Below are 13,995 nucleotides of genomic sequence, written 5' to 3'. Positions count from 1 at the left end.
GCTTAAAAAAACAACTAACTTGGACACTGTAATTAGGAAAGCAAATGGTTACATCAGCACAAATTTACAATTCCTATTACTAAAGGGTGTGTAATCTTCTTCTCCCAATTTTTTCTAGGGCTTTAATTTGTAATTACTTATCCGGAAGTCTCAGAACAACTTCACATCCCAGTGGATAAGCAGAAAAAAATAAAAATAACTGGTTCATAAGGAATGTGCTGTGTATGAAATTGAGCCTTGACTAATTAGCCTTGCTGTGCATTGACTAATAAGATGCAGACAGGTAAAGGCTAGAAGCAAATTATTGTTATTGTTACAGATAGGAGGTTATGAAACTGGTAAAAACCAGGAATAGACAAGTGGTTTAGTTGATCAGTGAAATAATTATTCATAACCCCCGCCTTGTAAGTGAATTCTACACCCAAGTGGCTGGTATAATTAGAGGAATGTGAATACTTTGTTCTCCAGCACAGCTTGTTGAGAAGAGCAATAATTTAGGCACACATAGTTAAACAAATATTTATTACCATAAACTACATAAGACACAAAACATACAACACACAAAGTTACATTATATTGTTACAAATGGGGTAGGACTCATAGTTTAAAACAATGACACAACACACAACAAAACATGCTACTTTATATACAGTATTTACAGACAAGGCATTTCAGAGGCCTAACATTCTGCTCACCCAGAAAACCCTTGACTGTTTCTACTGACTTAACAGACAAATAAGTTCTGGAACCTGAGATTAAGTTTAAACAAGGGAGTTTATTGCATGCAAGGAACAATAAGACTGAAGTATTGTTCAAAATACAGGTACAAAACGTCGGGTTTATATAGCACGAAATGTCCGCTTCTGTCGTACTTCGTTTCCATGGTAATGGGGAGAGGTCACGGTGTTCGGACAGTCCCCCAGGCTTTGACCACTCTTAATGGTCAGTTTTATGTTTCCTTTGTTGGGGGGGGGGTTCTAGCTGGCATCTGGAATTCTTATCAGTTAACCCCCATTCCTGACATAACTTAAAGCCTGGAATGTCATGGGTCACAAGAAGTCAAGTCCTTGTGCAAAAAGAAAGCAGTTAACCCCTTCTTCACATCTTGTATCTTACTTCACTATGCATTAAACTCTTAATGTCTACAGAGGCCACATAGGAGATGAGCTACCTTTTTAAATAAAAGGTAACCTGCAGTTAGATTTCTCTCCCTGCACCCTGGAAGCCACAAGATTAATGGGAGCCTATATCCCTATCCATAAAATGCACCCTCATCAGGAAAGATGTTTCTAACTGAGGTACCTGGAAACCCAAGTTCCCTACAAGCACAGAATAGCATGCTATCTCCAATGTTTCACACACAGTCACTGTGTGCTAGACTCTCCAGTATTTCACACACAGTCACTGTGTGCTAGACTCTCCAGTATCTCACACACAGTCACTGTGCTGCTAGACTCACCAGTATCTCACACACACTACTGTGCTGCTAGACTCTCCAGTATCTCACACACAGTCACTGTGCTGCTAGACTCTCCAGTATCTCACACACAATCACTGTGTGCTAGACTCTCCAGTATCTCACACACAGTCACTGTGCTGCTAGACTCTCCAGTATCTCACACACAGTCACTGTGCTGCTAGACTCTCCAGTATCTCACACACAGTCACTGTGCTGCTAGACTCACCAGTATCTCACACACAGTCACTGTGCTGCTAGACTCTCCAGTATCTCACACACAGTCACTGTGCTGCTAGACTCTCCAGTATCTCACACACAGTCACTGTGCTGCTAGACTCTCCAGTATCTCACACACAGTCACTGTGTGCTAGACTCTCCAGTATCTCACACACAGTCACTGTGCTGCTAGACTCACCAGTATCTCACACACAGTCACTGTGCTGCTAGACTCTCCAGTATCTCACACATAATCACTGTGTGCTAGACTCTCCAGTATCTCACACACAGTCACTGTGCTGCTAGACTCTCCAGTATCTCACACACAGTCACTGTGTGCTAGACTCACCAGTATCTCACACACAGTCACTGTGCTGCTAGACTCACCAGTATCTCACACACAGTCACTGTGCTGCTAGACTCTCCAGTATCTCACACACAGTCACTGTGTGCTAGACTCTCCAGTATCTCACATACAGTCACTGTGCTGCTAGACTCACCAGTATCTCACACACAGTCACTGTGCTGCTAGGCTCTCCAGTATCTCACACACAGTTACTGTGCTGCTAGACTCTCCAGTATCTCACACACAGTCACTGTGCTGCTAGACTCTCCAGTATCTCACATACAGTCACTGTGCTGCTAGACTCTCCAGTATCTCACACACAGTCACTGTGCTGCCAGACTCTCCAGTATCTCACACACAGTCACTGTGCTGCTAGACTCTCCAGTATCTCACATACAGTCACTGTGCTGCTAGACTCACCAGTATCTCACACACAGTCACTGTGCTGCTAGGCTCTCCAGTATCTCACACACAGTCACTGTGCTGATAGACTCTCCAGTATCTCACACACAGTCACTGTGCTGCCAGACTCTCCAGTATCTCACACACAGTCACTGTGCTGCTAGACTCTCCAGTATCTCACACACAGTCACTGTGCTGCCAGACTCTCCAGTATCTCACACACAGTCACTGTGCTGCTAGACTCTCCAGTATCTCACACACAGTCACTGTGCTGCTAGACTCACCAGTATCTCACACAGTCACTGTGCTGCTAGACTCACCAGTATCTCACACACAGTCACTGTGCTGCTAGACTCTCCAGTATCTCACACACACTCACTGTGCTGCTAGACTCTCCAGTATCTCACACAGTCACTGTGCTGCTCTACTCTCCAGTATCTCACACACAGTCACTGTGCTGCTAGACTCTCCAGTATCTCACACACAGTCACTGTGCTGCTAGACTCTCCAGTATCTCACACACAGTCACTGTGTGCTAGACTCTCCAGTATCTCACACACAGTCACTGTGCTGCTAGACTCACCAGTATCTCACACAGTCACTGTGCTGCTAGACTCTCCAGTATCTCACACACAATCACTGTGTGCTAGACTCTCCAGTATCTCACACACAGTCACTGTGCTGCTAGACTCTCCAGTATCTCACACAAAGTCACTGTGCTGCTAGACTCTCCAGTATCTCACACACAGTCACTGTGTGCTAGACTCTCCAGTATCTCACATACAGTCACTGTGCTGCTAGACTCTCCAGTATCTCACACACAATCACTGTGCTGCTAGACTCTCCAGTATCTCACACACAGTCACTGTGTGCTAGACTCTCCAGTATCTCACATACAGTCACTGTGCTGCTAGACTCACCAGTATCTCACACACAGTCACTGTGCTGCTAGACTCTCCAGTATCTCACACACAGTCACTGTGTGCTAGACTCTCCAGTATCTCACATACAGTCACTGTGCTGCTAGACTCACCAGTATCTCACACACAGTCACTGTGCTGCTAGGCTCTCCAGTATCTCACACACACTCACTGTGCTGATAGACTCTCCAGTATCTCACACACAGTCACTGTGCTGCTAGACTCTCCAGTATCTCTCACACAGTCACTGTGCTGCTAGACTCTCCAGTATCTCACACACAGTCACTGTGCTGATAGACTCTCCAGTATCTCACACACAGTCACTGTGCTGCCAGACTCTCCAGTATCTCACACACAGTCACTGTGCTGCCAGACTCTCCAGTATCTCACACACAGTCACTGTGCTGCTAGACTCTCCAGTATCTCACACACAGTCACTGTGCTGCTTGACTCACCAGTATCTCACACAGTCACTGTGCTGCTAGACTCACCAGTATCTCACACACAGTCACTGTGCTGCTAGGCTCTCCAGTATCTCACACACAGTCACTGTGCTGATAGACTCTCCAGTATCTCACACACAGTCACTGTGCTGCTAGACTCTCCAGTATCTCACACACAGTCACTGTGCTGCCAGACTCTCCAGTATCTCACACACAGTCACTGTGCTGCTAGACTCTCCAGTATCTCACACACAGTCACTGTGCTGCTAGACTCACCAGTATCTCACACAGTCACTGTGCTGCTAGACTCACCAGTATCTCACACACAGTCACTGTGCTGCTAGACTCTCCAGTATCTCACACACACTCACTGTGCTGCTAGACTCTCCAGTATCTCACACAGTCACTGTGCTGCTCTACTCTCCAGTATCTCACACACAGTCACTGTGTGCTAGACTCTCCAGTATCTCACACACAGTCACTGTGCTGCTAGACTCACCAGTATCTCACACACAGTCACTGTGCTGCTAGACTCTCCAGTATCTCACACACAGTCACTGTGCTGCTAGACTCTCCAGTATCTCACACACAGTCACTGTGCTGCTAGACTCTCCAGTATCTCACACACAGTCACTGTGCTGCTCTACTCTCCAGTATCTCACACACAGTCACTGTGCTGCTAGACTCACCAGTATCTCACACAGTCACTGTACTGCTAGACTCACCAGTATCTCACACACAGTCACTGTGCTGCTAGACTCTCCAGTATCTCACACACAGTCACTGTGTGCTAGACTCTCCAGTATCTCACACACAGTCAGGGTCTGAAATGGCAGAGAGCGGACTTTCTGTATTTTACTGAAGATGACTTAGTGGATTTAGTAGACCTTCTGTGTTTCATTTTCTGCGTGTCCTCTGTTTCTTGTTCACTGGCAGATGGACTAGCAATCCAGTGAAACAGGTTAAAGAAATTTTAATTATATGACATATTTTGAAAATGTATTAATATACTATATATATGTAAGTAATAGGTTTATTCCATGCTGAAAATAGAAGAAAGAAAACAACATTTCGGCCACGGAGCCTTCTTCAGATTTAAGACCACACCTGAAGTGATCTCACACCTGAAGTCTCCACAGCCAAAATGTTGTGTTTTCTCTCTTCTCTTTTCAGTATGGAATAAACATATTACTTGTTCCTTTGCAGCCTATGCATGCTGATGCTGCTACCCACCTGAACTATATATATACAATATATACATTAAATATAAATATACAAAATATCCTCTACTAGTTAAAGTAAGTATCTGTGTCAGCATGCGTAGTCTGCAAAGAAAGTAAAGATTTTTTTCCATGCTGAAAGGAGACAGAATGTTGTGGCTGTGGAGCCTTCTTGGGATGTGAACAAGGCTCCAGCGCTGAAGTGTTGAGTCTCTTTTCTTTTCTTTTAAGTATGGAATAAACTTTTACTTGTTCCTATGTTAAATATCCTCTGGATATGGTAATAATACTTTTCTCTGTCTCCAGGCAGAGCTGATGTGAGGCTGGTGAATGGAGCCAGTCCCTGTGAGGGGACAGTGGAGACTCACTATAAAGGAGAGTGGGGAACAGTACTTAGTGTTAATTGGGATCTGGATGATGCTGCAGTGGTGTGCAGACAGCTGGGCTGTGGAACTGCTGTTTCAGCACGAGGAGGAGCTCACTTTGGACCAGGGTCTGGATCAATCCTGTTGGGTGCTGTTTCCTGCAACGGGTCAGAGTCTGCACTGAGGGAGTGTGGTAAAAGTGAAATGAAACAGTATAGCTTTCCTCATAGCTATGATGCTGGAGTGAGGTGTTCAGGTAAGAGACACAGACTCTCTCCAGTCTCCAATACTGAGACATTTAAAACTCCTCCACTGATCTAGAGTCCATTATCATGATCCATCTGTCCATCCTCCCATTCCCACTGCTCCTCTCCTGTTGAGAGCTTCTCACTGACAACACTCCTCACTGTCACTGTGTGTCTTTATTATAAATCCAAACTATAAAAAATTTCAACCACCTATCTTTTACTTTTTCTCTACTGTTATTGCTCCCGCTCTCTTACTGTCTACTATTAGCAAGGAATATTCTTAATAAAAAAATATATATCCTAATAAAACATGAATTATATAGCAATTATAAATATAGGGAATAAATATATGTCATAAATAATATTTATTTTTCTGATAATTATTTCCATAATCATATTAAGGACAAAGTATACATTTAGCACATGACTCTTCAGTTTGAGAAAACTCATTTTTTCATGTGTTTGTACAGCAGGACAACAGGAAGTGTCTCTATTTCTGTCATTCTGAGCTCATCCTGTTTGTGGTTATTGAGTCTGTAAATGCTTCACTGTGTCTATATTGTTTTAACACTGGTGAAATGAGAGTCTGCATGGGTTCCAGTGGGCTGTGGGGTGAAATACCTTCTCAACAGCTGTCAGTGGATGTGGTCAGTCATTTCAGGTGTGTTTTAATGGTATTTTGGTGTCAGGTGTCAGTGGATCCGGTGAATTTCAGGTATATTTTAATGGGTTTTCATGGTATTGTGAGCTCAGTGTTGTAGACCTCAGTGCTGCAGTGGGCTGTGTGTCCAGGTGCTGTACCAGCTGGCCCAGGGGCAGATTCTTGGTGGTGGAGTAACTATCAGTCTGATACAGATGAGCCCAGAATGGAATTGTGGGATGAGTTCTCAATACTGATTTGTACCTAAATAGAAATTAAAAAGAGCAACTTCTGTTGGCTTTGTCAAGTTATTCAATGATATTGCTATTGAAGATTGGTCCTCTAACCTCTTAGCTGCTCTGTCTTATTGTAATATGGGCGGCATTATACTGAAGATGGGGAATTAACTCCAGATGAAGAATTAAAATTTAAAGATTGGCACCTTCAACAAAAATACCATTAGGGATTTGATGGTCCTGAATTTTCTTGCAATGCACTATAGCCAGGAGCTGACTGCTAGTCCCAGGTGTGTGTAAATGGTGCTGAAATAAATGAGTGTGTATTTTGCTGAGACCTGCTTTCACATGGAGAAGCACAACCCTGGTCATGTCCACATTGTCGATCAGTGCCCAGGTCAGTCAGTCCTGTTCCAGCAGTACCAGGCTGTGACAGTCCTGGTCTTGTCCAGAGTGTCTGTCAGTGCCCAGGTCAGACAGTACTGCTCCAGCAGTGCCAGGCTGTGACAGTCCTGGTCTTGTCCAGAGTGTCTGTCAGTGCCCAGGTCAGACAGTACTGCTCCAGCAGTGCCAGGCTGTGACAGTCCTGGTCTTGTCCAGAGTGTCTGTCAGTGCCCAGGTCAGACAGTACTGCTCCAGCAGTGCCAGGCTGTGACAGTCCAGGTCTTGCTCAAAGTGCCTGTTAGGGGTCAGACTTGTCAGTGACAGTGATCTCTGTTATTGTTCTGATATTCCGGCTCATCAAAGGGTCAGACTGGTCAAGGACAGTGATCTCTGTTATTCTTCTGATGTTCCAGCTCATCAAGGGGTCAGGCTGGTTGGAGGCAGTGATCTCTGCTCTGGGAGAGTGGAAGTGCAGCACGGAGAGACCTGGGACTCAGTGTGTGACTCTGACTTTGACTGGCAGGATGCAGAAGTTGTCTGTCGAGAGCTGGACTGTGGGGTTCCCTCACAGGTGCTGAAGGGGGCTCATTTCAGGAAGGGGGGGGGGAGGTCTGGACAGAGCAGCTCCAGTGTCAGGGCAACGAATCTCAGATTTTCTCCTGTCCAAAGTCATCCACAACATCACAGAACTGCACGCACGAGAACAACGTGGGACTGGTGTGTTTCGGTAAGAGCAGGATAATTGATTCCATTTGTTTATTTTATTGAAGTTCCTAATTGAAATAACAGAAGTTAAGGAAAGAGAAACAACCCTCAAATTCCGTCAGTCACTGCAATATAAAGCTGCAGCTTGTCCTCCCCTGATTCAATGCCAATACAGCAGGGACAGCAGCCCTGTGTTATTTGATACAGGGGCTCTGAGTATCTCCTCCAGTTTTTTTCTTGAAACATATAAGTAAGGCTGAGTAATAGTAATTATATGTAAAATGGTTTTGTTTTGTTCTCTAAAATAAAAAATAAAAATAAATATAACTTAGACCTGTTCTGTTTTGCTCCTGAATTCAGCTGTTTAATCAGTGAAGAGTTGTATACGCCTCATTCATCACCACTATATCTCTGTCTGAGTCTGTACTGTGGGTTTAATCAGTGAAGAGCTCTAGTCCTATTGATCACTAGTACTCTATTGAAGGTTTACTGTATACTTGAAGGCAGAGTTGAGGATCACTGCTAGATGTTGCAGGGAGATTTCGTTGTGTTGTGACACTGTGTCTGCTCTCCCCCTGTCCTGTCTGCAGGATACACAGGGTTCAGGCTGGTGAACGGCTCAGACTCCTGCTCTGGCCGAGTGGAGTTACAGTGGCTCTTCAGGGACTGGGGGACAGTGTGTGATCTCTACTGGGACCTGAGAGATGCCAGTGTTCTCTGCCAGCAGCTGGGCTGTGGGGAGGCTGTAGCAGTGCCAGGACAGGCCTGGTTTGGACAGGGCAGTGGACCAGTATTGGCTGATGTGTTTGAGTGCCAGGGCAATGAGAGCCGTCTCTCACACTGTGCTGTCTCTTCATGGGGGAGAGCAGGGTGCTCTCATGGACAGAACGCAGGAGTCATCTGCTCTGGTGAGAATCATTTGATAAAATGACACCCCCTCTGCTTATACACAGCAGCACACTATCTTCATGGTTGACCGAATAACTGCTCTGTTACATACCGCAGTAAAAGGATAGAGATGTTTGAATTTCTTTTCTTAATCCATTTCAGTGTATTATCAACATATATAACTCAAAATTTCTCCAAAGTGGTTATTAGGTTGCTGTGTAATTTTCTTTCAGAAGAGTAGATATATACAGTGCATACAAATACAGTGAGGAGTAGAAATCAAGTGTATATTTGTTATTCAGATCACCAATGAAAGAATGTCCTGGAACTCAGTATATTGTAATTAATGCCTGATCTCTGCAATTAATCCATTAACCCAGAGCCTAATTATGCAGGGTGCTGTACTAGTGTAAAGAGGGAATCCGGAGGTCAAGGTTTATCAAAGTAATTTTTGTGCCACACAACTGACACTCCACTGGTGAAACCACTCCTGTGGACAGTAATGAGCTCCTTCATTCTCTTTTACAGACTTGAAAAGCAGCAACGACTCACTTGGCACAGGTAAAGGGAGACTAATGACTAATTTTGTCATTAATCAGTGTTGTTTTAATTTTAGTTTCATTACTGATGTTAACTTGTTTGATTCACATATAGCTCACACTGCTTTCCCTCTCTATGTGTTTGACAGGTTACCCATCTTCCTCTGTTCCTTCCTAAGTAACACCAGGTATGAACTGGTCCTTGTTCTGTATCTCCAGGGCTCTCAGTGTGCATTGACATCTCTGTTACTCATTTCAGACTCTGGCACTGTGAGGTAGCAGGTGTGTGTGGAGTTTTTCAACACTGTCCCTCTCAACCTCTCTAACACACGCAGTCAGGCTCTGTGAGGCAGCAGGACATAAAAGCTGCTTGCACTGCATCTGCTGCCCCTTAGCTGATGTTCAGCAAATTATCTCCCACTAGAGGTCACAGTGATCTCTTAGTACTGCATTGACTTCTGACCATTGGTCCCTTACCTCTGATTTTCTGCTCCTAGACCAACTGTCAGTAATGTTTATATATACTGTATACTGTATATGTGTTTATATCACTGGGTATTGTCTCTCTCCCAGCCCAGCGCTCCCTCAGGCTGGTTGGGGCAGGTAGTGACTGTGCTGGGAGGCTGGAGGTTTATCACAATGGCTCCTGGGGGACAGTCTGCGATGAATCCTGGGACCTGGCAGACTCTCAGGTGGTGTGCAGGCAGCTCCAGTGTGGGACGGCCCTCAGTGCTCCAGTGCCAGCCTCCTTCAGCCAGGGAACTGGAGCCATCTGGCTGAACAAAGTGGGCTGTCTGGGGAACGAGTCATCTCTGTGGTAGTGTCCCTCAGCAGGGTGGGGACAACATGACTGTGGACACAAGGAGGATGTGGGAGTGGTGTGTTCAGGTACAGGACTCATATCACACCATGACGTTTTCATACAGTAGGGTGTTAACTACCAGGAGTATTGTACAGTATCTCCTGGTCAAGACAAGAACAGGGACAGTAATGTGAAAATAATACTATTACTGTAATAGTAATAGGGTGCTTGACATAATAATCCAAAGATTCTCAATTTGGATTGTAATTTACAGAATAAAGAGATACTAGTGCCAGACTGATGCTTGACATTGATTTAAAAAAAGTTACCAATGTATTGTTTTCTGTTGAGAAAGAGCATTCCGTTCCATTGATATGATTTTGGAGAAAAGAAAAGATTATGAAATCCTCTAGTGTCACAACAGACTTAGCAGACACACTGTTTCTATCTGAGGTCTTTAATCTAGAAGTCTGTGTCAGTTCAGAGCAGGGTTCTCTCAGTCTGTCCACTTGTGTGTCCCCAGAGTTCAAGGAGCTGCGACTGGCCGAGGGCTGTTCTGGTCAGCTGGAGATTTTCTACAATGGCACCTGGGGCAACGTGTGCTCAAATAGCATGAGTGAGGACACAGTGAGTCTGTCTGTCAGGAGCTGAACTGTGGGAAGAGTGGGCGTGTCGTCGATTCAGCCCCCAGACGGGACTCCGCTCCTCACTGGCTTGATGAATTTAAACGCCGCCCTCACGACTCCACGCTGTGGCACTGCCCCTCCTCTGCCTGGAATCAGACCCAGTGCACAGACTCTGAAGTGGCTCTGATCACCTGCTCAGGTAAGGACTCCAGATCATGACTTATAAATTAAATAGATAGCCCAGTGTTTCACTGTTTTTGTCCACGGCCTGTGTTGGACAGTAAGACGTTGAAGGTTAAGATTATGGTGGGATGGCTCAGAACCTAATTTGACATAAATCTGTCTTCACACAAAAATGGTGGGTAAAACATTGACACCTAAATACGTCAATAATTGATTAGTTTCACAAAAACTGTTCCTAGTGGCTTTTATTACAATCAGACTAACATGCCTGTCATTATTATCAAAGAAAAAACAGATAAAATACTTTGAGGTTCAAGAGAATTTTAAATGTCTTAATTATAATAAATTATAATTATAATAATTGCTTACACTTACATAGTGCTTTTCTGGACACTCCATTTTTCTGTCCCCGTCACTATTCTGGGGCATTAGGACCCACATAAACCGCAGGATGAGCATCCCCTGCTGGCCCCACTAACACCTCTTCTAGCAGCAACCTTAGTTTTTCCAGGGATCTCCCATCCAGGTACTGACCAAGCTCACACCTGCTGAGTTTCAGGGGGGGGGGGGTGCCAGTGGTGAGTTGCAGGGTGATATGGCTGCTGGCATAGGAACCTGATGTCAGGGCTAGATTTCTCTCACACCATAGTTGTTACAACTATTACTCTCCACAGTACAAAACTGGACACAGCCCAACAGACGTGAAAGGCGATCTGGTATCTCTTACCTTTTTGCCCAGACATCGCTGCAGCTGTGCTGTTTCAGCATTATTTGGCTTGGCTCCAAACCGTCGCGGTGTGGCCGTATGCTGTTTATTACAGTGGTTGACATGGAAACCTGTTTTGAATACAGATGAGCTGTAGTCATTTAGTAGGCGACTTTTTTTTGGTTAGTTAATCAAGCTAGTTGTTCTGTCATTTCCGTGCTGGATTTCAAAGAAAAAGGATTAAGGATTCGCAATGCGTAAACGAGGAATCTGCCCCTTGTTCTTGATCTCTGCAGAAACATTGGGATCAACATTGGGGGATTTTTTCACGCAGATACCAGGTGAAGCTGAGGATGGACTGCGTCCATACAGCAGAGGGGCGTGACGTGATTTATTTTAATGACATTGTAACACACCGAGCCCCGTTAAATGCACAGCTCTACCACATGCAAAGCTCGTAACATGTCTCTGTTCCTGTCGCATTATCCCAGAAATGACCGATAACAGACCCTCTGTTTGCCTAAAAAAAAGGGGATTGAACGTGTTTGAACATGTTGAAAACGATATAAGCAAGTCTAAGAGGGAAATGTTTGTCTCCACGCAAAAAACAGTTGCTGGCTACGTTTAGTTGTTTCTGGGCCGAGTCGCTCTTCGTTGTTATCATAACACCAAGAGTGACTCATTGAAGAGAAATGATGCCAAAATGTTTGATCTGTACACAACCGGTAACTGTTGCCAGAGAGCAATAGCAATAGTTGTATAAGTGAATTGATTGCTGATTTTATATTGCTTATCCCTAGCAAATAATGTTCTGTATATGTGGTGTTTATTTTGAGTCACACAATGTTAGTTTAGTCTTATCCATTACTGATTATTTCCAGTTTAAAAGAATAAACAATCTGCTAATTAAGACATAGGGTGAGCTGTCAAAAAGTGCTGAATGTTAGTTTTATGAGCAGATTCCAGAGTTTCTAATCCCTAATCCCAGAGTATGGAACTTTAAATCCAGCAGTTTACCAAGCAATATGCCTTACAAATGTCTTCAGACATTCACACAGTTTTCCTATTTTATTGTTTTAGATCTGGCAGTCACAGCATTTTCAAGAAGCAATATGTGTTATATACAGAATCCGTACAACACATTAAAAAATGAAAGTAAAAAAATATATAATACGAAAGACAAAAGAAGATGTAATGACTGCATGAGTACTCATACTTGCAGCTAACATACTCTCATACTCAGACATGATACTGTTGTAACAGAAGAAATAAGGTTCTTGATCCCGAGATGAAGTAAAACAGATGAGTTTATTGCATGCAAGGAACAATAAAGCCGAAGTCTTGTTTCCCGCAAGAAACAACAAAACCGAAGTATTGTTCGCCGTACTGTTACAAACTTTTGGGTTATATAGTGTTTTCTTCTCCGTTTCTGACGTCACTCGGTCTGATGGTAAAGAGGGGGATTCATGGTATTTGGCCAGTTTACGATGTTCTGGACAAATGGTCAGTTTAAGATTACACCCAGGGGGGTTCCTAGCTTGCATCTGCAATCCTTATCAGTTAACCCCCTTTCCTGCCATAAACCCCAGCTTGTGACTTAGAAGTCTAAACCTCATACAGAAAGGATTAAATTCAAACCCCCATCTTCACATCTTTCTTCAATACTCATTAATGTCATCATAGTTCAGGTGGGAGCAGCCTAATAAACCTATTACTTGTTCCTTAATGTCTTCATGTCCAGTATAAAGGTTATTAATCTTAAATTAACAGGGTTTTCCTTCTTTTAGATAAAGAGAAGAAGTCTGTGCCCCGGAGTTTCAAATCCTGTTCCACAGCCTCAGGCCAGGACACATGTTCAAGTGAGTTTACAAAATGTATCTGTATGTTGATAAAATAAATCAGTTCTTACATTTTTTTCACAAATAACAAATAAAGTCAGTGCTCTAAACCAGACAGTAGTCGAGATGTATTTTGCTTTGATGTTGATAAGATGTGTCAAAACAATCTCTGGACTACTGGCTCCTCAGGCTGGTTGGGTTTGTACTGTATCTCTATGTCTGTTAATCAGATTTGTTTTGTTCTCTAGACTACTGGCCCCTCAGGCTGGTTGGAGGAAGAGATGCCTGCTCTGGGAGGGTGGAGGTTTATCACAATGGCTCCTGGGGGACGGTCTGTGATGATTCCTGGGACCTGCAGGATGCCCAGGTGGTCTGCAGACAGCTGGGCTGTGGAGATGCAGTGAGTGCAGTGGGAAACGCATCATTTGGACCAGGGGATGGCACCATCTGGCTGGACAAGGTGAACTGCAGGGGCAGTGAGCTTCACTTGTGGGACTGTTGGCACCCTCCCCTGGGACAGAGCGACTGTCTGCACAAGGAGGACGCTGGGGTCACCTGTACAGGTGAGTGGGAGCAGCTGGAGCTCCCAGCGTGTTCAGGGCTGCTCTCAGTACAGGAATACAGATGTAAATAATAATGAAGAAGCCAACACAAATTCTGCCTATTAGAAATACAATTAGTATGAGCCCTTATGGCTATTAAATACTCTCTGAATCTCGACCCATCCCTTCTCCTTTTTTTTTCAGGTTGGGGATCTCAAAGTCATCCAGTGACAACAGGTAATGCAGTTGACAGAAGGGAATAAGAGACATTTCGGTTTGTCTAAATG

At 44.2% G+C, this 13,995-nt stretch overlaps 1 pseudogene; it reads left to right on the top strand.

The window, feature by feature from the left end:
* The window catches only part of LOC148812404 (scavenger receptor cysteine-rich domain-containing protein DMBT1-like), a 31,508-nt pseudogene that overhangs the window by 13,536 nt on the left and 3,977 nt on the right, over positions 1–13,995 (top strand).

Source organism: Atractosteus spatula, assembly GCF_055471065.1.
Source record: "Atractosteus spatula isolate fAtrSpa1 chromosome 10 unlocalized genomic scaffold, fAtrSpa1.hap1 SUPER_10_unloc_3, whole genome shotgun sequence".
In the NCBI taxonomy this organism is placed as follows: Eukaryota; Metazoa; Chordata; class Actinopteri; order Semionotiformes; family Lepisosteidae; genus Atractosteus; species Atractosteus spatula.
Note: the sequence above shows the minus strand (reverse complement) of the source record. Positions and strands in the feature narration are given on the sequence as shown.